Genomic DNA, 22,454 nt, shown 5'->3' with positions numbered 1-22,454 from the left:
TCCTTGCGAAGCAGGCTGTGTGGCCTGAGGAGGCACAGACGGTAGGGAGCTGGGAAGTGGGGAAGCACAGACCCCAAAGGGGGTTTCATGGGTTACTGATGGCTTCCACTGGCTTGTCTGCAGAAATAACTTTTATGACTTTGGCAGGCTCTGAGCATCAATTAGTAACAGACACACAGGTTTTTAAGGATGAAGGTGCACACACTCAAAATGAAGCAATTAATAACGCCAGCGGAAGCAGAGCAGTCCATGAACAGAAATGCAATCAGAGTGGATTACAGGAGTCTTACGTGCTGCCCAAATAACAAAAATTGGAGAAGTCAAGAAACGAAAGTAAAACAAATTTGAAGGAAAAAGAACGAAGAAGGGATGGCTAAACTCCCATCTCCGGGCAGCAGGAATGGGAGTTGAGAGTCAAGCCTGGCAGGCCGTATAAAGGGCACTAGTTACTGTGATGAAATGAATTTAGAAAGAAATCAGTGTCCTGGTTCCTGTAGCTTGGAATAAAACAGCTCGGTGGGTCCTGGGTCCTGACACAGCTCACACAACCTCTGCAGGTGGCCTCCCAAGTGTGGGTAAGAGTGGGCAGTGAGCAGTCTGCGTGGAGCCTTGACCCTAGGGTCACTTTCAGGAGAATGGGACGAGTCATCAAGCAGGGGACAGGGAGGGGGCTGAGCAGTGGTACGAGCTCCTGGAGCCACCAGCAACCTGGCTCTGTTGCTCCCTACTGTGCAAACTACTTTTGCTTTTGCACTAGCTTTGCATGAGCTATCCCTCTTCCAGAACATTCAGAAGCTTCCAGAAGCTTTGAGGGCTGGTGGCTCCTTCCTGCACTGACCCTTTGACCCCTGCAGTCCACCCCACCGTCCTGCTCTGTGGCTTTCAGAGCATGTGGTAAAGAACATGAAAATGGCTTCCTGATTGAGTCCCTTAGAGGCAAGACAGAGACCAGGAAATCCAACATGGCACCCAAACCAACAAGGCAGGACAGACAGGATAAAGACCCCAATGGCAGAATGTCACAGAACAGAGTCAAGATGAATCTTGTTCTGCATTCATGACTGGTCTGCAGAAGGGCCATGCAGTCCTGAAGTGCTCAACAGGTGTCAGTGGATGCCCCAGGAAGCCCAGCCAGCAGGCAGTTGTGAGTGACTTGTACAGATGGTGGGAAACGCTGGTGTCCACTGGGGCTCTGAGACTGGCATGGGGAAAGAAAAAGGCCATGTGAAGAGGTTCCACCTTGAAGCGACCCTGACACGGCCGTCAGGAGCACTCTTGGTGCTCAGGGCAGCGTGGCCTCTCCCTTCCACCCTGTCCCTCCCTGGGACTCCTGTCCTGGTCTGAAGTGCGTTTATCTCATCAGCAGGCACCAGGCTGCGATGGCCGCGTCCAGGCCCAGTCCCAGTCCCCAAGGGCTTGGTGACACTGTGCTTCGTTTCCTTTTGCAACAAGCACATAGTGCATCTTAGTACTGAAAAAGCCCTGTAGCAAAGCACACACCACCCACATTCCAGCTCACAGGCCCTGCCACAGCATCAGGTTGGACACAGCCAGCACAGGCAGCTGGCTAGCACCCTTTGTCCCAAGGTATGCCACCTCAAGCCACCTTGAAGGGGCAAAGAGTGTGCAGAATGTATGCTCGGCTTGGGAACGGGTCCTGTGGCCCGGTCAGGCTAGCACTTGGACAAATAAAATAGCCCTCTTCCACTGGTCTAATGTCGTCCCACTCTACTCTCCAGGATGTCAAAAGGAATCCAGGTGACCTGGTTCTCAGGCAGTGAGGGGGATGGCTGACCAGACCCTTAGGGAGGACTGTCACTGATGCTCCATGGCCCTGTAGAGGTCACCAACATCATGTGTGTTGGTGGTGGCTGTCATGAACGTTTCTGTCAACCAATAAATTTCTAAGGGAGCCTAAGCCCAAGAGTTGAAGGCTTTGGGAGGTGGTGAGGTCACGAGGGGTACAGAGGCTCCAGAGAGCTGCCTCCCTCACCCCTTCCACCACTGAGGACAGAGAGCATCAGCAACTAACAAGGAGGTGGGCCGCCACAGACCCTGAATCTGCTTGATCTTGGACTCCCAGCCTGCAGTATTGAGATAGTGTCTGTTATTCAAAACCTGCTCAGGCTATAGAATTTTGTCACAGCAGCCTGAGCCAACCAAAACCATAACTCAATCCAGGGGCTGTTAGGCCCCTGGGAGCCGGGCACCACATACAATACAGCAGGGATGTTTCCAGAATGCCAGAGGACAGCATTTACTCAGAGGAGTTATTTGAAATGCCACTGGCATGCCTGAATATACAGAGGACCAAATTACATAAAACACACTGCACTGAAGCTCTGCTGTAATTGGAGTTTATTTGCATTCTTAATTCTATCTTATAAAACTTTTGTATCTTCAAAAATAATTCCAAAGGTGCTTAACTCCACAAAAGAAATGTAAATCAAAAAAAAAAAAAATACCACGCACTGACAACAAGGCAAACAGAAAGTTAGTGCTGGAGAGGGTGGGAAGAAGGGTTTCTGAGAGCCATTCAGAAATCCCCACTGTCCACACTCCTGTGCCCTGGCCACTCTCAGGTGGCAGTTCTATGACCAGTGTGCAAGGGGACATGGACAAGGACTGACCCTCAGGGCTGAGTCCTCAGTGGGGTGGGGGGTGGGGGAACAGGTCAGCACGCACTGTTACAAAGCAGGGCAGGTATGCATGGACCACCGTGAGCACATTTCATGCCTCTGCCACAGGCGAGGGCAGGTACCGAGCAACATGGGAGCCGTGCTCCATACTGGGTCTACACAGGATGTCTCTGGTGGTCTACACACACAGATACACACAGAGACAGGCGCCACACACAAGGATACAAGTGTACACAGGGATATACTCACACAGACACCAGATGTGAGCACATACAGACATGGACACACGTCTAGCTGTTAAGAGGTCATCTCTGGACACAGGGAGGAGAATGGGCAAGAAACTCAATTTTTAATGTTTGTTTTTAAACACATACACTTTGATAAAACAAAAATTCATTCATTCATTAAAAACCTGATGTCTTCACCATACTATACTATCCTGAAGTCAACACAACAACAATTTATGCCCACACATAGCGCCTGCGTGTTTCTTGGTATAGGTGATGGTTGCCTGCTATTTCTTTGACTCTTCTGCATGTTATAAAAATGAAAAGTGCTTCTTTTCTCTGAAAGAATGTCACACTTTTTACAACAGCAGTATAGAAAATAGTGGAAGAGCCGTTCCCCATGGGCTCGGCTAGAATATTCTCTTACTGCTTTAAATAGCACAGAGCCCTTCAATTTCCTTATACCCAAACATTCAAAAACTTTCCTTCAAAGAGACCAAGAAAATTCAAAGATAAATGACCTATGGGGGGGAGGAAAATACTAGGAAAGTGATATTGAAACCCAAGTGCCAACACTTACAACTGTTCCTAAATAAAGTGACCAGTAGAAAAACAGAGTTCCCAGCCCAAGGTACAAGTAATTTGTATAATATATATATATATATATACACCTATATACCCAGCAAATTCACATCAGAAGTGCAAAGGCCACCCGAGAAGTGAGGCTGTGCTGATTAAAATGGCCCTATGCCTGGCACGGTGGCTCATACCTGTAATCCCAACTACTTGGGAGGTAGAGATTGGGAGGATCATGGTGGTGTACGCCTGCCATCCCAACTATGTGAGAGGCATAGCTGGTCCTGGGCAAAAACTCAAGACCCTGGAGGAAAAATAACTGAAGCAAAATAGGGCTGGGGATATGCTTCAAGTGGGAGAGCATCTGCCCAGCAAGTGCCAGGTCCTGAGTTCAAACCTCCATACTGCCAAAAATAAACACATAAAACAGCCCTGCCAAAGAGGCAATGTGCTCTAGTGATGGCACCCAGATCACAAGCACACAGGCATGGTCTGGCAGGACTTCTACAAGCAGACCGAGCCCATTATCTTGTGCCACCGTGAATGAGGGGTTTGGAAAGGAGGAAGGAAAGATGGGGTTTTCCTCTTGCTTTTACATCTCAAACTGGTTATTTCTCTTTGTTCTAACATTAGGCTTGGCTTGGAAATGACCAAAATTAAGATGAATCACAAACTGGCCCACATCAAAGGCAGGAGGATACCTAGAACCTCCTTTCACACCGCATCTCTCCAAGCACCTCCCTAAACCCCCGAAAGAAAAGTGACCGTTCTGGTGCCACACGGGGGCCATCAAGGCTCTAGCAGCAGGGCGGCCACCAGGCACCACACAGCAGGGAGGGGAGCCACCAAGGGAACCAGGAAGGTGGGGAACTGGGAGAAGTAAAGGGAAAGGCGGGCCAGGGGCTCCAGTGCCGAGTACCACACCAAGGAACAGCAGCTAGATCTCAACCTTGGCCCCAAGGAGCATCTAGGCACCGAGTATCCAACTGTCTACCAGATCCAACTAGGCTTCTAGAGGGTATGAGCTTCACCAACCTGGGAACACAGATCATGAAATGACATGACTTACCTATATTGTGTGCCTTGGGGTCTTTCCTAGGGCTTCTAGACAGTTGTCCTCAGAAAACTTCGCATTGAAACAAAGACAGCCAAGCCCTTAACACTCTATCCTCTTGAACGTGGCATCACTTCAGAAAGGCACCAACAACAAATTCTTGCCACACTTCTAAACTTGTGGACCCCACACAGATGACCTTCCATTCTGGGACCATTGTGGTTTGTAGGCCCTGGTACAGATGGAAGAAAGGCAGCTGGCCAGCCAATACCCACCAGCAAAGGGGAAGTATGGCCTCAAGCCTTCACCACTTCCGTTTTCTTTTCTTTCTTTCTTTTTCATTTTTGAGATGGGTCTCACAATGTAGTCCAGATTGGGCTGGAACTCACGGCTCCTACTACCTCAGCTTCCTGAGTGCTGGGATTACTGGCATGTGCCACCATGCCCGGCTACTACAGCCACTTTCACACAACATGAGCCGTCTGAATACAACCCACCTTGACAGGCAGCAGAGTTCACATATCAGGAAAAGCACCATCTGACTGGCTATAAATGCCAGACATAGACCCTTTTCATCTGCATAAGGCCAGCAAGGGATAAATAGAGACAACACCTTTATAAGAAAAAAACTGATACTCATCTTTTTTATTTTGGGGGGATGCTGGGGATGGAACCCAGGACTTTGGCCAAGTACTAGGCAAGTACTTTACCACTGAGCCACACTCCCAGCCTTCCCTTTGTTTATCATGGTAGTTTTTAAGACAAACATGAAAATGTCCACCCTGCAGTGGGGCACGGTTTCTGGAGCGTGTCTGTCACCCTACACAGGGTGTGACAGAGCCCTCTGAAAGGAGTCTCCAAGCCCAGTGATGTCACCAACAATTAGATTGAGAGCTGATCTACTCCACTTTGCATAGCCAGAGGCCTCATGCAGGACTGGGGACAGTCTGGAGGCTGGCCCCAGTGACAGGGATGCTCCCTGATCATAAACGATTCCCTCACTGCTCCATCCTTGCAGGCTTTCCTCTTGTTTTCAGAGCAAATGCAACCACTGCTCATTTCCTGAGGCCGGCCCGGTCTCTCAGCGTCTGGCATACCCCAAGCATGAACAGAATCCTCAAGCTAGCAAATGGGTCACGGGGGCCCAAGGGGGCACATGGAGGGTCCTGGGAATAGCCCGCTCCCAGGGCCCAGCAGCAGTGCTCCCAGTGGACTCGCTGCAGAGGCACTGTGACCCCACCCTGGGCAGCATCTCAGCAAGTCCACAGCCATGGGCGTCTGGGAAAGCTACATGGTAACCCACGCCGACAGGTCTGAAACACTTCAGTGGGAAAAGAGGGTGCTAGACATCAAAGAGAAGCTTCGGTAAGTAACGGGAAGGGCAAGAACTCTGAAACTGAAAACCTCTTTTCACGAAATTCAATCCATCTTCGTCTCTCCAGCAAATGAAGGTCCAGAACTGCTCGTTCTACGGCTAGAAAAGATGAGCAGTATCTTCAGCATCGTGTCAGGGCATGAAACAACACACGACAGCAGGATATATCTGATCCCCAGAGGCCTCCAACAGCCTTCCTCAGTCAGTGTCCTCACTTCCTGCCTTCCGGGAGCCCAGGGGCCACATCCAGCCTCCAACAGTTTCTAAATCACAAGGGACTTCACCCAGGCCCCGGGGCCGCCAGCTTGTCTTCAGCCTCCACTCAGACCATTTTTTCTGCTTCCTCAACACAAAACCCCAAAAGTTATAATTAGTTATCACCCTGCAGAAGAATGCAAAACAGCCTCCTTGTGTAACTGCCCTCTGTGTAGTCCCAACCCCTGCATCTCCTGGCTCCTGCCACACATGCAAAAAGTCCTGTCTATACCCCCTCCCACATCCCCAAGAACACAAAAGAGGACCACACCTAGGCCTGGAGAGCAGTAGATGACAACAGGCCTTCCTCCTGCCTCCATTCTGTCATTACGCCCTCACTTTCCCAGAAGGACTGGCCAGGTGCTCCTCAGCCCCTGGAGGAGACAGCTGGAAAGGAGCAAGGCAAGGGGCCCTGGGATCAGAACCATCTGTGCTCCAAGTCTGGCTTCACCAAGCTGAGTGTTCTGGGGGAAGTTACTGGGCCTCTATTTCCTTGTTCTGAATGTGGGCAAACTAACAGTACCTGCCTCACTGGCTGTTATGAGGGTCCAAGATTAATCTATGTGAAGAGCTTACAGAAGCATCTGGTACCTAGTGGAACACTAGCGAGTGTTAACTATGAGTGTTGCTACCTATGAAATGCAGTTGGTTACACCTGCCTTGCTAAGATGACATGGCAAGATAGAACAAGAAGCAGGGTTTAACTGTCCCACGCCTGATGTGGCCCAGTGACTGGGTTCCGCCAGCTAGGGCCACCCATGTCCACATGCACAGACACCTGCGGACAGGGTGTAGCAACACCAACATGAGCCAGCACAGCTGGGCAGGAAAGGGCTACAAGCCTCCTGCTCAAGTGCCTCACCCTGGCCAGAAGCAGGTGGGGAGGGCCTGGACTACAGTACCACAGGGAACACCCCCCATTCCATCCACCCAACAGTGCGTACCATCAAAACCTTATGTACAGCCTCCATCTGGCACCCGCCACCCAAGGGGAAGGAGTGTCGCTTTCTAAGAGCACCTGTCTTGAGTCCCCCATCTTCATGTCACCCTTTCTCACAGGGCAGCTGGCATCACACTACTGACTGGTTTGAACCCTGCTTCTTCTCTCTGGGGCTTGCAGAGGATGGGCCCAATCTCCAATCTGGTATCCCTGAAGGGTGACCTATGATTTGCAAGGTGTTCTTCCATCCTTCCTGTGCAGCTCCAAGAATATGCTACAGAATAGACCTTGCCCCCAAGTACAGTGACCAAGCAGCTTTCTGGCTCATCCAGGGTCTGCAGGAGCCTCATAACAGGCAGCCAGATGCGAGAGCCAGCCTGTACCCCACAGACCTCTGCGTTCTCTCCACCATACATCTCCCTACCCTCAAGCCACCAGCTGAAATCCTGGCCACAGTGACTCAGCTCCCACGTCAGGGCCACCACAGCCCTGTCCTGTAGATCAAGGAACCTCCACTCAGCCAGTTTTCATGTACTGGGTGTGGGGGAAAACTTGAGCAGGAAAGACATTAACGTCCACCTTTAGGAAAGGTGAGCAAGGGAGTGAAGACCTTTCAGAGAGCCAGACAGGCTCCTGCTGGATTCCAGCAGCCTCAGCACTGTATTCCACAGAAGCATGGGGCATTGGCGACAACACAGATGCACTGTTCGTGTACAAGCTAACTGACCCCAGTGTTTAACATCTGAGAAGAACCCTCCTAGGACTCAGCAACAGAAGACCACAAACCTGCTGCCCCAACCTTAGAGACTTGGATCATGACATGAATGTGTGGCCTGCTGGCTGTCTCTGGAATAGCAGCCACACCTCTGTCCCTTGGGCCCCCACTCCAGTGAATCTGCTCCAAGCCCTGGTGGACCAGGTTTGATGGCACTGCTGTGCAGAGGGAAACACAACAATGGTCTAGAGTCACTGTGAGAGCCAAGGCTCCCTCCAGGCCCTGCAATGAACCCAGGCTTTACAGCACATCCCAGGCCCTGGGACGTCCACTGTACATGGTGAAGGCTGTGGCAGGGACACCAGATGCTTCCTGTGGGCTCCAGCCACTGTGACTGGAGACTGGGAGTGTTTGCTCTCCTGCTGTGTTCTGAGCTGATGCCTCCTGTCCCCAAAAGCACAGGGACACCTGAGCTGCCTGGGATGCCTTGCGCCCTGCTCCTGATCACCTCCATTTGTCCACGGGGAGGGGCGGGGGTGGTTAGGGGATCATGACCTTTCACCAGGGCACCAATCCATCTCCTCCAGGCGGGGGTTCTCCTGCCCTGCCACTCCAAGCCCAACCCAGCTGCAAAACCCCCCTCTCCCACCAATGCTCCTGGCCATGGTAAAGGCACAGCAAGAGGGGAGAGGATCAGGCCCAAATGGGGACTTCTTTTTTAAGTCTCAAAACCACAAAATACTACCCTTTAGTAAAATACTTTCATCTTTAACAATTCCTTGGAAATACACAGCAAAATTACAAAGTCAGGCCAGCTTGACCACAGGTTATAACCAAGGACTGAATGGGCAGGAGCCCAAGTCAACACAGGCTCTGCTTGTGATCCCATCCCTATGACGTGGCATGCCTGTGACAGGAGCCACCTGCTGCAGCTCACACTCTGTGTAGGGCCTGGGTTTGCACCCCTCCTAGGAGGACGAGGTCATGATTGAGGCTGCCAGGTCCCACCTTATTGCCGACTCAACTGCTACTCTTCTGTGCACACCCTTCATGTGCATCACCCCTTGACTCTCTCACCGGCCCTGCCTCCATCCAGAGACCCTGGAAATTGCACCTTGGTCCTTGGTATCAGGGAAGCAGCTTCAACACAGCTAGTTATTTTGAGACTGCTCCTTTTTGAGTCTGGGTCCCTCTATGTTGCCCAAGCTGGCCTCACTCCTGGGCCCAAGCCATCTTCCTGCCCCTGTTTTCCGAGTAGGTGCATAACTCTTTTACTTCTTAACCACAATCAAACCAAACCAACCCACATCCCATTAATAGTTCACCGAGTGGTCACTGTGGGTGAGTGGGAACAGCATCAGTAAAGTGCTAAAAACAAGACAACACGACAACCTTGCACCTGTCTGGTCGACCGCACCTGGCCCTGGAAGGTCTAAGCTTTTTACTATCTGGGAGCACCAGTGTTCCCTTTGCCCCTAAGGCAATTACTGCACAACCACTGTCACAGTTATGGCAAGAATTTCCATCAGTTTCTAGTTTCCAAATACCCAAATGATCCAATATTGGATTAGAGTTTAATACACTATAATCCAGGAAATTCTAACCAGCCCTCTAACCCAATCATGGCTCCCATCCACCATCCGCCCTGCCTTGCAGAGCTGGTCTTCTTTTCCTCAACTTCCACCCAGGGGAGTCATGAGAGGCAGAGAATAAACTAAGATGATACAGACATGACCCAAAGGGGTACTCAAGTCTGCCTGATCCCATACTGCAGCAGAGGCTGCAAGAAGGTCAGTAGAAAGACAGGTGCGATCTGGGCTCTAGCAGAAATGCAGTCCCCAAAGTGGCAGGAAGGGCCCAGGGAAAGAGCTCTGCTGAGCCACAGAGGAATCACCCACTGCAGTAATCAAAGGGACCCCAATCCCAAGGACTCTTCTGCACACTACAAACAGGACCCCTAACCAGAGCCTACCTGTCCGGGCAATCCAGGTCCCCCGGCAAGGGAGGGTACCTGGGCCTGGAACTCCGTAAGCCGAGTTCACAAGCCCTGGGTTTGTGGTCTGGCTGACCCACAACAAGCACTGTCCTGCCAGATGAGAGGCAGGCCCTCTTTTCTATGCTGTGTGTCGATGATTCAGAACATGTAAGATACAGCAAGTCACCTCGAGGTTAAGGGGAACCGGTGAGTCACGGTCACTGGACACCAACACACACTTCCTAGGCCCTACAGCTCCCGCAGGGACACTTAGAAACATGTCTCCTTCAGGGCAGGAAGAAGCTGGACTCACTGCTAGGGGTGGGATAGGAATAACATGTGGCCAAGACAGAGCTTTCTCCTCAAGCCAAGAGCACCAAGCCTCGGAATCCACAGGAACCCATATCTACCAAAAAAGAATCCAAAGAGATTCTAGAACATCATTACACCAAGATCAGCTAGGCTGCACCTACAGGACAATGGCTCTGCCATCTCGTTCTGGCTTCAGAACAATGGCTTGGCCTTGAGAGAGTTCGGTGTCCACTCCTGAAGCCCAGGCCAGGACTGTCCTGCATGATGCCAGGCTAGAGAGTGGGGTCCCAAACACAGGCTCCGTGGCAGCCCCACATCTCAACCAATGGCTGTGTGTGTCGTCCAGCTACACGGGGAAGGATAAACAGAAGGATGGAGGTCAGGCCTACCAACACAAAAAGGGGTGGCGGAGTGGCTCAAGTGGTAGAGCACCCATCTGGCCAGTGCAAGGAGGCAGAGTCCAACCCTTAGTACCTCCAAAAACAGAAGTTAACAGGCTCAGCCCCAGGCACCACAGGTATAAACCCTGTGCCATTTTCTGTAAGCCGCTCGAGCATCAGTGGATTTTGGTCTGTGGGTGTTCTGGAACCAATGTGCAGATACCAACAAACAACAGTATGCAGCAGAGCAGTGCACCGCATTTCAGTCGGGCTCTGCCCTCTGGGTCGTCTGGTCACCCACGGGCTCCAGAACCCTGACCCAGAAGTCCAGAGGATCTAGCCATATGAGGGGGGGTGAAGAGGGGATGCACGCAGGACTCAGTGCAGGATCACTCCTCATACCATCCCAGCCTTGGGTCACTGGCCCCGAGGCAACTTGTCCAAGAGCACCCCCAGTCAGCACAGGCCCCAAGAGATGGTCACCCACCTGGCAGCCCCGTGTGGGTCCAGCTCTCCCACACATACCCCCAGGAGCTGCCCCATGCTGGAGTCACCTTGAGGACTCTCTGAGGGAGCGTCAACTTCCCACCACAGCAAAAGCCTTCTCAGGCTGGGAAGAACAGTTCAGGCTACCTAAGTGACAGGAACATCCCCAAGAACGTGGGTGATGGAGGGAGCAGCTGGCACTTTCTGCACATGCACCAGACTTCCTTGTAAGGTTTCTAGAAACTCTAGGAGCCAGGATCAGCCCTATTTTGAAGGTAAGAAATTCAAAGCTTTGATGTTTCCAAAAGCCTGCTGGGATTAATCAAAGGGCAGGCCATCGTCTGACCCTCTGCATCTGACCTAGAGCCTGACACAGAAAGCGAAAGCTCCCATTTCTAACTCAGAGATAAGCCCAGAAGAGCGAATCACCCATGAATCCCATCTGAGCTGAACTCAGCTCCTTCTCATCCAGTTCATCAAAAGTTTCATGCTGCTCCAAGCCAGGAGTCCAGGGGCACTGCCTGAACAGCAAGTTGCTGAGCTACGGTGAGGATCTCCTGCTGTGGGGTGTGGGTCACTGTGGGAAGATGTTCCTCATGCATCTGGGAAGTCTGGGGAGTTTTTCCAGATCAGTGCCCACTGCTCAGCATACTGAGTACTGAGTGTGGTACTTCTTCCTTTTTTTGCTCGGTTTATAAAGAGTATAAAGAGGAAGTTAGCCCATTCAAAGACTGAAGTGGACTGGGTGAATGCAGCATCAGGTTTCAGCCCAGTGTCAAGTTGTGGCAGGGGAGGGGGAACCTGAAAACCGAAATAATAAAACCTTGTTGAGAACTCTTGCCATAAAATCTGTACCCAAGTTTCCAAGTAGCTACTCTGTCCTGACCCAAGAAGGACAGGCTGGGAGTAGAGATGGCAAGACACACAAGCAGCATCCACATTGCAAAATGTCAGAACCAAAGGAAGTTTTCAGTAATATGATCCCAACCACCGGGCAGGGGCTTGCCCAACCCAGCCCGTTGTGTCCCACCTCACCTCGCACAGCCATCTCCCTCCTCCACCAAAAAGCCAAAGCACGGTGGCCCTCTGGACTGCCAGCCTCACACTGCTCGGCACACAGGGCCATGATCCCACCATCCAGACTGATGAGAGGTGCCCAAGTCCTCAGTAGGAGACAATCCCCTGTGACAGCCACCCTGGCATCAAAGGCAAATAGGCCACATCTTCCTAGGCAGAGAAGAAAACCAGCACAACTTGTGGCTCACCAGGGAGTGTGGAAGCAGGACTCTGCTGTGTGGGGGACCCCGAGTTGCTCGAGGAGCTTACCTGCTCAGCCTGCTCAGTCCCACAAGTTCAAGAGCATGCCTCCTTAGGGAGGGTTATCTACAAGGTGCCTCCATAGTGAAAGTTTATCATGGCAAATGTGCACCCATCAGGAACAGGTTAAGAAAATGATGATAGCATGTAGCTGATGTTTCTTGACAAGTCCAGAAGAACACATGTGTCATTAAATGCAGAGGAGATAGTAAATGAGCCCTTCGCTGTAGTATGTCATGATGATCTCATCAGGAAGGGCCCAGCCTGCACATAGTTCCCCGCACTCTCCTCATTTGAGGAGCAGTGGCTCCTGCATTTGCAGAGTGAGCTGACCCCCTTACTCAACTCCACTCAGCACCTCCAATCATCCCAGTGAGTGCATGTGGGTCTCAGCATGGGGAGTACTGAGCTGGGTGGACGGATACACAGGTGGACAGACCTCCAGGAGGAACTAAAAAGCCACCAGCACTCAGTTACAGGCAGTAGAATTTTTATGGCTTTTTAAATTTCTTCTGTGGACTTTCTTGTAATTATTTTACTGGGAGCATTTTTCAGTACTGTCCTTAGAAAGGATGATGGGTTTTTTTTTTTTCCAACTGTAACATCCACCCCTCCCTTTTCTCTTTTGATGGTCTTGCCCCCAGTACCTCGCTGGGGAGGGCGAAGTGGCATAAGGCATTCCTGAGTCCCTAGAGGCACACATCCACCCCTATCCTCAAGCCCCAGTGTGACTTTGGATTCAGGCCTGTGCCTCATTCCCTGCACACCTGTGCTGCTCTGCGCTCACAAATTTTGCCCGTTCATTACTCAACTAGAGTTATAGTTAGAACACAGCACTTAGGGGTCACATGCTTGACCACCCTGTACCAGCTGCAACCCAGGGTCAGCCAACTTTGTAGCTGGCCTCCGAAGGTGCCAAGCTGTAATGTTATTAAATTTTACCTTCATCAAGATAGCCTTTAATCCTTCCAAAAGCAATCACTTAAAAACCATGGCCACGTGCAGCGGCTCACGGCCATAATCCTAGCTAATCAAGGGGATCACTTTTTGCCAGCCAGGGCAAAAACTTAAGTGTGACCCCATCTCAACAAATGAGCAGGGTGTTGGTGGCATGAGCCTATGATTCCAGCTATGTGGAAGGCATAGATGGATCACAGTCCTCCTACCTGCATTCACTTGGTGACTGCCAGCCCTTGGCAAAGATGCAAGACCCTATCCAGAAAATAACTAAATAAGAAAGGGCTAAGGTGTGTGGCTCAAGTGGTAGAGCACCTGACAAGCAAGTGCAAGACCCTAAATTCAAACACAGTTTGGCAAAAAAGAAAAATAACACAACACTCTCAAGTTGGCCATTTTGTTCTTTCTACGATGGACACCCCCACACACAAACACACACCCCACCCCCCACACACACCCCACTCCCACACCAAGAAATTGACAAGAAGAGATTGTCGTCAGGGGCCTAAGGAAATTCAGGTGGCTCCAGCCTCACCCTGTCCTGAAGGGTAGTGCCTGACCACAGGCACCACCTGCCCTGACTCATGCAGAGTGACCTCCAGGGGAACCATGCTTGCCACTTCTCTGTGAGAAGATCTAAGGTCACATTCCACAGAAGAGAGGGGAAAAAGACCCGGAGAGGAAAGGAGAGAACAAGCAGTCAGGGGCACACAGAGCCAGGAGGGTGGGGCACCCGAGGAAGCAGGGCCTCCTTCCCAGGCTCATACACAGAAGTCCCAGATGAGCTGCACCCCAACCCACTCAGCACCTCCAGCCACCCCAGGGAGCTGCCACTCAAGAGCACCTCCTTACCAATGGCCTGCAGCTACTGGTCACCTGACACCTGTATTCACTTGGTGACTACTTTATGAGTTGGACTCTAAAACACAGTAAGGGGATGAGTCAGCCCTGGCTGTTGACATTCTTGTCAAGTCAAAGGGTCCTCTCCAGTGGTGTGGTAGCGTGTGCCTGTCATCCCAGCTACTGGAGAGACTGAGGTGAGGGATCACTTGAATCCAGGAGTTGGAGGCCAGCCTGAGCAACATAGTAAGACTCCATTCTCTTAAAGACCCAAAAAACTCTACTCAGAAGCTCCTAGACACCATCAATAGCTACAGGAAGGTAGCAGTATATAAAATCAACATAGAAAAATCATTAGCATTTCTATACACTAATAATGAACAAACTGAAAAAGAATGTATGAAAACAATTCCATTTACAATAGCCTCAAAAAAAATCAAATGCCTAGGTGCAAACCTAACAAAAGATGTGAAAGACCTCTACAAGGAAAACTATACACTTCTGAAGAAAGAGATTGAGGAGGACTATAGAAAGTGGAGAGATCTCCCATGCTCATGGATTGGTAGAATCAACATAGTAAAAATGTTGATACTCCCCAAAGTAATCTACATGTTTAATGCAATTCCCATCAAAATTCCAATGACATTCATTAAAGAGATTGAAAAATCTACTGTTAAATTTATATGGAAACACAAGAGGCCACAAATAGCCAAGGCAATACTCAGTCAAAAGAACAATGCAGGAGGTATCACAATACCTGACTTCAAACTATATTACAAAGCAATAACAATAAAAACAGCATGGTACTGGCACAAAAACAGACATGAAGACCAGTGGAACAGAATAGAGGACCCAGATATGAAGCCACACAACTATAACCAACTTGTCTTTGACAAAGGAGCTAAAAATATACAATGGAGAAATAGCAGCCTCTTCAATAAAAACTGCTAGGAAAACTGGTTAGCAGTCTGCAAAAAACTGAAACTAGATCCATGTATATCACCCTATACCAATATTAACTCAAAATGGATCAAGGATCTTAATATCAGACCCCAAACGCTAAAGTTGATACAGGAAAGACTAGGAAATACTCTGGAATTAGTAGGTATGGGTAAGAACTTTCTCAACGAAACCTCAGCAGCACAGCAACTAAGAGATAGCATAGATAAATGGGACCTCATAATGCTAAAAAGCTTCTGCTCATCAAAAGAAATGGTCTCTAAACTGAAGAGAACACCCACAGAGTGGGAGAAAATATTTGCCAACTACACATCAGACAAAGGACTGATAACCAGAATATATAGGGAACTTAAAAAACTAAATTCTCCCAAAACTAATGAACCAATAAAGAAATGGGCAAGTGAACTAAACAGAACTTTCTCAAAAGAAGAAATTCAAATGGCCAAAAAACACATGAAAAATTGCTCACCATCTCTAGCAATAAAGGAAATGCAAATTAAAACCACACTAAGATTCCACCTCACCCCTGTTAGAATAGCCATCATCAGCAACACCACCAACAACAGGTGTTGGTGAGGATGCGGGGGAAAAAGGAACCCTCTTACACTGTTGGTGGGAATGTAAACTAGTACAACCACTCTGGAAAAAAATTTGGAGGCTACTTAAAAAGCTAGACATTGATCTACCATTTGATCCAGCAATACCACTCTTGGGGATATACCCAAAAGACTGTGACACAGGTTACTCCAGAGGCACCTGCACACCCATGTTTATTGCGGCACTGTTCACAATAGCCAAGTTATGGAAACAGCCAAGATGCCTCAGCACTGACGAATGGATTAAGAAAATGTGGTATCTATACACAATGGAATTTTATGCAGCCATGAAGAAGAACGAAATGTTATCATTCGCTGGTAAATGGATGGAATCAGAGAACATCATTCTGAGTGAGGTTAGCCTGGCCCAAAAGACCAAAAATCGTATGTTCTCCCTCATATGTGGACTTTAGATCAAGGGCAAACACAACAATGGGATTGGACTTTGAGTACATGATAAAGCGAGAGCACAGAAGGGAGGGGTGAGGATAGGTAAGACATCTAAAAAATTAGTTAGCATTTGTTGCCCTTAACGCAGAGAAACTAAAGCAGATACCTTAAAAGCAACTGAGGCCAATAGGAAAAGGGGACCAGGAAAAGGTTAGATCAAAAAGAATTAACCTAGAAGGTAACACCCACGCACAGGAAATTAATGCGAGTCAACCCCTATATAGCTATCCTTATCTCAACTAGCAAAAACCCTTGTTCCTTCCTATTATAGCTTATACTCTCTCTACAACAAAATTAGAAATAAGGGCAAAATAGTTTCTGCTGGGTATTGAGGGGGTGGAGGGGAGAGGGAGGGGGTGGGGTGGGTGGTAAGGGAGGGGGTGGGGGCAGGGGGGAGAAATGACGCAAGCCTTGTATGCACATATGATAATAAAATTTTTAAAAAATTAAAAAAAGAAAAAGGAGGTGGGGAGGAAGAGCCTTCTGCAATCTTGGCTGTGTTTGTCATCTGGATTACTAAATTTTTAAGTGTTAAGCCTCCATTAGAGTCCAATAAAGGGAAAGGAAACAGCAAAAGCCATCAGCCCAACACCCAGCACCACAGCTTCTAAGTGGAGGCTCAGAGCTCCTGCCATGCCCTGGCCTATCATCCTCCACCTGGCACCAACCCTGTGCCAGGCAATGGAGAGGTTCAGTGGTGGGAAAAGAGCATAACCAACAGTGCCCACTCCCAGGACATGGACAGTCTAGATGTCTTAAAGACACACAGGTCTATAACCTCACGAGTACAAAGGTACAAACTCAAACGTGGAGACAACTGCACAGGAGCTTTGCACAAACACTGTGACAACATCCACAGCAGAACTGCTGTGGCCAACGACAGGCTCAGACAGAGGTTGCACTAACCAGGTGGCTCCTCCATGCTTCTCTGGTGAGCTGGGGATACACATGACCCTCCAGGGGACTCAGGAGCCAAGATCTCAGAACACAAGGCTGACTGATGGCTGATGATGAAAGTTCGAGACAGTCAAGCTACTGTAGTAGGAACCTCGAAGCCAAGTAAAGCAGGCTACCAGAAGCCCTGGTCATGGCCTCCCCTGACACTGGAGCAAGGACCAAGGTCCTTCATCCTGTATGGCCACTAGGGCAGCACTTCACAGCCTCTGGGGACTTGCAGATCCCCAGCAAGAGAGAGGGATTAGGTGTTGTAGGAGAACGAAGGTTAGGAGCCATGCGAAAAAACAAAAGCAGGTGTCCACATGGAAGCTTTATTTAGAAAACAAGAACAACTGCTTCACACCCATCCGGGTGGCCATGACCAAAGCCCAGGGCACAAGTGTGAGCCTGGACTTGGAGAAACTGTAGCTCTGATTGGCGATGTGGATGGTGTACTGCCATGGCAACAGTGTGAAGGGGCAACAGAAATGAAACACAGAATTACATGGGCTCTGGCAATTCTTTTCCAGGTTCACACAGAGACATGTGGGTAGGACTGAGAGTCGCTGCAGGCCCTAGCCTCAAGCATAGAAGCAAAGAGCAGCTCTCTGTGTCAGCGTCCTGGTCATGATTGGCTTTTATGTGGGGCCCTGAAGCCCTGGAACCCAGAAAGGGACCACACGGTCAGGAGACACTGAATCACCTCTGCACAGATGTGCAGATGTGGGCCTTGTTGGTGGGGAGAAGTCCTCAACGGGAGAAGGAGCTCTCATGACTGGTGTCTAGCCACTGGCCACTTGCACAGTCAACACAACCACTGCCCCATGTGCTGGGGAGCTTGTCAGGACTGGCCTGTGGGCTGGCGAAGCTACTCAGACACAGCCAACTGTGGCACTTTGAAGAGCCCCCTCCATGCCCCTGAGGAGAGGCTCCTGTGACCCTGCATGTGGCTGCCGGTAAGGCATGCAGGACAGGCAAGACCCCAGGACAGAAGCTAGATTGTTGCAGATGGGGAGACACAAAGCCCCCTCCCTACCACACACATGCCAGAGCATGGCCCCAGAAGACCTGGTGGGGATGTTTCTAGAGGCCCTGCAGTCAACTAGCTCTGATACCATTTGGGTCACACCAGGCAGAGTACCACAGCACACTTCAGGGTGGATGCACATGGCGTGATGGTGAACTGGAGAGACACCCTAAACAGGGGCAGGGGTCACCACACAATCCAAGGAGTGCTTGCACTACCTCCCTGTGGGTTACATGGGTCAGACGGACACACAGGAATGACCATGGCAATGGATTTAACACTGGATCTGACATTGTCTCCACGTGTTTACACTTCAAGACCAGCCAGTCTTCAACCCAAGCAGTAGGGAACAGGCCATAAGAGCCAGCTAAGCGACAGTGACCTTCTGGCTCCAGCTCCACAGCACGCCCAACACCAGCTAATGTGCAGGAAACAAGTGGACAGAGGGCAGCCATGGTCCAGGTCAAGCCAGGATGAAGGAAACTTCTAGAAGGGAAGACTCTGCAGCAGGGTACTGATCACCTCCTGGGCTAAAAGTCACTTTCTCAATCAAGATATATGTCAGCCACCAACTCCAGGCTGACTGTCAGGAAAGCCCTGAAGATGGCCAACTATGAATATGTACGTGTGTGTGCGCGCGTGTGTGCACATACATGTGTGTTCTGAAAGAAAACCAGAGGCGATAAACACATGAAGAGCCCCAAGTCAGTAGATGAGTCTGACCAGTGGCCCATGGTCTAGGAGAGGTGGCTTGGCCCGGGTGGTCCCCAAGGCTTCCAGCAGAGCAGGTCCTCAGCACAGGCTGTGGGCAGTGTTGGGTGGTCTTCTGGAGGGCACACACGCAGACAGGCCAACAGCACCTTGCCAGTCACTTCCACAGGCTTGTTCTTTCCCTGGACCCAGAGTCTGATCTCACCACAGGCAGGCTGTGCCTCACACAGACAGGCATCCAACAGCGACTCCACAAAATGTCTCCCACAGGCTGAACCCACCCATGGAGGGGAGGACCTGCTGCCCCTCCACACAGCAAATCTGTTGCTGATGTAGCTGAAAATCACGTTCCTTGTGTGCTGGGGGGAGGAGCTGAGTATCAGCTCTGTGGTGGAGGATGGGCACAGAGCTGGCAGGGAGAGGCTGAGCTGCCGTGGAGTCCAGGGCACAGCAGTTGCCACTGCAGGCAGCAGCCCCTTGAACCTGGGCACCTGTCACTGAAACCACAGCTACCCAGACAGCAGGCCACATGCTCCTGTTGCTAGCTCCTCCCACACTGAGCATGCCCAACACAAGTGCAAGAAAAAGGTGTTCATTACGCCCTGTTCACAATGACCTCTCCATTCTGCAGGCCCAGTACCTGTGGCTGCTTGCCTGACCGTGGAAGCATGGATGACTCACATCCAGTGCAGGCCCCAGCGGAAGAGACAGTGCAAAGAGGGAGGAGGCAAACCCAGTCTATGGACCTTCTTTGTCTGGCAAATGTGAGTTCCTTTTTTTTTTTTGGGGGAGATAAGGTCTTGCTATGTTGCCCAGGCTGGTGTTGAACTCCTGTGACCCTTCCTGCTCAGCCTCCACAGTAACTGGGGCGACGGGTGTGTGCCACTGCACTGGGCTCCTGAGCTAAGCCATATTGGACTGTGCCAGTCCCCAGAGGATGCAGGGGTCTCCTTTAGTGAAATGGAAGCCAGAGAGCACCCCGCCCAGCAGTGCCCCCCTTTCCTCCTATCCTTAAGTTCTATCCATCTGTTGCTGGCCAAAGGATTCCAGCCCCTCCTGAGCTGCCCTCCAATGCCTGCAGTCTACACAGAGCCCGCCTGGGACCTGTGGCAAGGCCAGCATGCAGGCACACTTGTGCCACATCCTCCAGGTGACTTGTACACATGCTGCAGTCTGTATAACACTTGTGCCACTTTGCCCTACATTAAACACCTTGCCGCTCAACAATGGTGTCATTGACCTTGTTTCTAAGTGGCCAAGAAGCTCCTCTGAAGATAAGACCCAGTGTTAGGGAGCAGCACTGGTTTCCTAGAGGAACTGTAAAAAATGACCACAAACTCAGTGGCTTAAAGCAAATAAATTATCTCAGTTGTGAAGGTCAGACCTTGGCAGAGGGCTGGCTAAAATCCAAGAGACAGCCATGATCCTCCTCAAGGCAGGGGAGAAAAATACATTTCCTTGCCTTTTCCACATTCTAGAGGCTGCCTGTATTCCATGGCACCTGGCCCCTTCCTCCTTCTTCAAATCCAGATAGTTGGATCTAAATATGACATGCCAAAGAGGCTGCTTTGGCACGAGGATGACTCTGAGCTGACGACGAGTGAGAAACAGCAGATGGGTGTGTATGGCGGGGCTCTCTGCCCTCCTCCTTTCTACCTCAAAGCAAGGCATAAATTTCCCTTTATAAAAGTGCCAGGCAACAGTTAGACACGAGTGACGGGGTGGTGCTAAGGCACCAGACGATCCTTGGTTCAGTGCAGACGTGCGGGGAGCCCTGTCCTCTCGCTCACACGCTGCATACCAGACTTTTACCAAACAGGGAGGAGGCCTGATGTGGAGAGATAAGGAGGTCTGGAGATCACCTTTGCTCCGGAATATTACTCTATTACTCGCTCTGCCTTGTCACTGGGGCCGTAAGAGGGAAAAGGCTTTTGGCTGGAGCCAGCCTGTGTGCTCGTCAGTCTTGCTGGGCTTAGTTATTCAAGGATTCAAACCGGCATTCTTCTCCTTTCTCCCTCTCCCCATGCTGGGGAGCCCCAGATTAATACTTGTTTTTTCTTTTTCTCCAACTAAACCAGGCAATCTTCTCTCTCCCTCTCCCGCCTCTTTATCTATCTCTGACCATCAGGAAAGGTCAAAACCTCTGTCAACCAAGACATACAGCTTCAGAGAGGTGGTGCCAACCAACTGAAAAGACCCAAGGCCAACGTGTGGTCTAGGACCTGCACCCCATCACGTACCCCAAAGTGAGCTTTGAGCTTCTCCTTTAAACATCAGCTATTTTCCTTCAGAACTAGGATGACGGAGTTTTAAGAGGGATTTCTCTGTTCTCCTCTTTGTCTGGCAAACAATAAGAAACCTTACTTCCTTTTCCTTGAAACCCTGCTCTCATTATTTGGGAACTGGCATCGAGTTTGGGGGACCAAATTTCTGCACATGGTCCCAAATGAAAACCAAGTTCTGATTTAATCAGGTTAAAGTGGGCTACTCTGATCAAGAGGTAATTAGTTGCCTTTTGTCTATTACCATGTCATTGTAATGTCATTGTACTTTTAAATCCGGCCCCCCATGGGTTTTTCTTAGGTGGTCATGGGTAATCGCACGTGCAGAGGGACTTTTGAGATATTGTAATTCTTCCACAATTTTTACGTCAATCACTCCCTAGGAGCGGGTCTTGGGGAAGGACTTGATGCTCCAATCCCTAAAGCTTCAATGAAAACCTGTGCCGGGGTGGGCATAATGGTCCTTCTTGACGTCTCTTTTCGAGACAACCTGAGGCAGGTTAGAAGTACGAAAAGTTTGGGGCTCATGTAGTTGCCTGGGGATGGGCCAGACCACCCAAACCTGGCTGGGGACCCCCCCATGCCCCTCCCCACTCATTATTCATTACTCATTATTGGGTGGGAACCTCCTGGGCCTGGAGACAAGCACTCTTTCCCTGCTGGTGGACTCCACCTGCACCCACCATGCACCCTTCTTCTTCTTCTTCCCTTTCCTCACCTGGTAGAACAGCTGACTCCCCTTTTCTCAACTACCTCACCCCTCCACGTGCTCTGCTTGGATTTTTTCCATTTGGAGCACAAAAATCAGGATCTTCTGATCACAGACTGCACCAGTGCCGTTAACAAACCCACTTTCACCACTGAAAGTACCTTCTGTATAAACTTTACTGTCACTGGATGAGGTGTGAGGGGGATCCCCCGGCTTCCTAGTTTCATACAAAATCACAGGAACTTGAAAGCTATGTCTGTCAACAAGGAGTCTCACAATGTAGAAGTTTTAGCAAAGATTTATTTTACTATAACAAATAAAATCGGGAGAAGGAGGGAGAAAGGGAGAGACATTTCCTGCTCCCCACAGAAGAACTGGGACTAGAAACTCAAAATGGTTGCTCTCATCTGTGGCCTTTATATTTTAGGAGGTGGGCGATGGTAGAACGCATGTGGTCATGTCTTCTTGCAGTCACTAATCATTACACAATGGTTCTAGGTGGCTAAATGGTTGCTATTTATTATTTTAAAACATGGAGAAGTGATCCAAAACACAGGAACAGAAAGGTGAATTTTAGGACTTCTTTTTGCAAGATATGCCTTCCATTTTTCTGTCTCTCTACTCTTCAGGGGGCCTTGTAGCTTCTTAACATCTCAAAGGGGAAAGCAGAAGCAGACAGCCCTTCTCTGTCTCCCTGTTCTGGTAACACACATCTAAAAGGAGGTGATGGGAGGG

General features: G+C 50.0%; 1 protein-coding gene across 9 annotated transcripts in view; it reads right to left on the bottom strand.

The window, feature by feature from the left end:
• Positions 1–22,454, bottom strand: part of Sema4d (semaphorin 4D) — a 111,905-nt gene that overhangs the window by 44,303 nt on the left and 45,148 nt on the right. Inside the window, exon 1 of one of the 9 annotated variants that reach the window (XM_074052379.1) lies at positions 4,512–4,866. The exons of the other annotated variants lie outside the window; for them this stretch is intronic. The gene's annotated coding sequence lies outside the window, so the exon portion shown is untranslated. Of the gene's footprint in view, positions 1–4,511; positions 4,867–22,454 lie in introns of those variants that run through there. 9 annotated transcript variants of the gene reach the window in all.

This window comes from Castor canadensis, chromosome 13, assembly GCF_047511655.1.
Source record: "Castor canadensis chromosome 13, mCasCan1.hap1v2, whole genome shotgun sequence".
Classification (NCBI taxonomy): Eukaryota; Metazoa; Chordata; class Mammalia; order Rodentia; family Castoridae; genus Castor; species Castor canadensis.
Note: the sequence above shows the minus strand (reverse complement) of the source record. Positions and strands in the feature narration are given on the sequence as shown.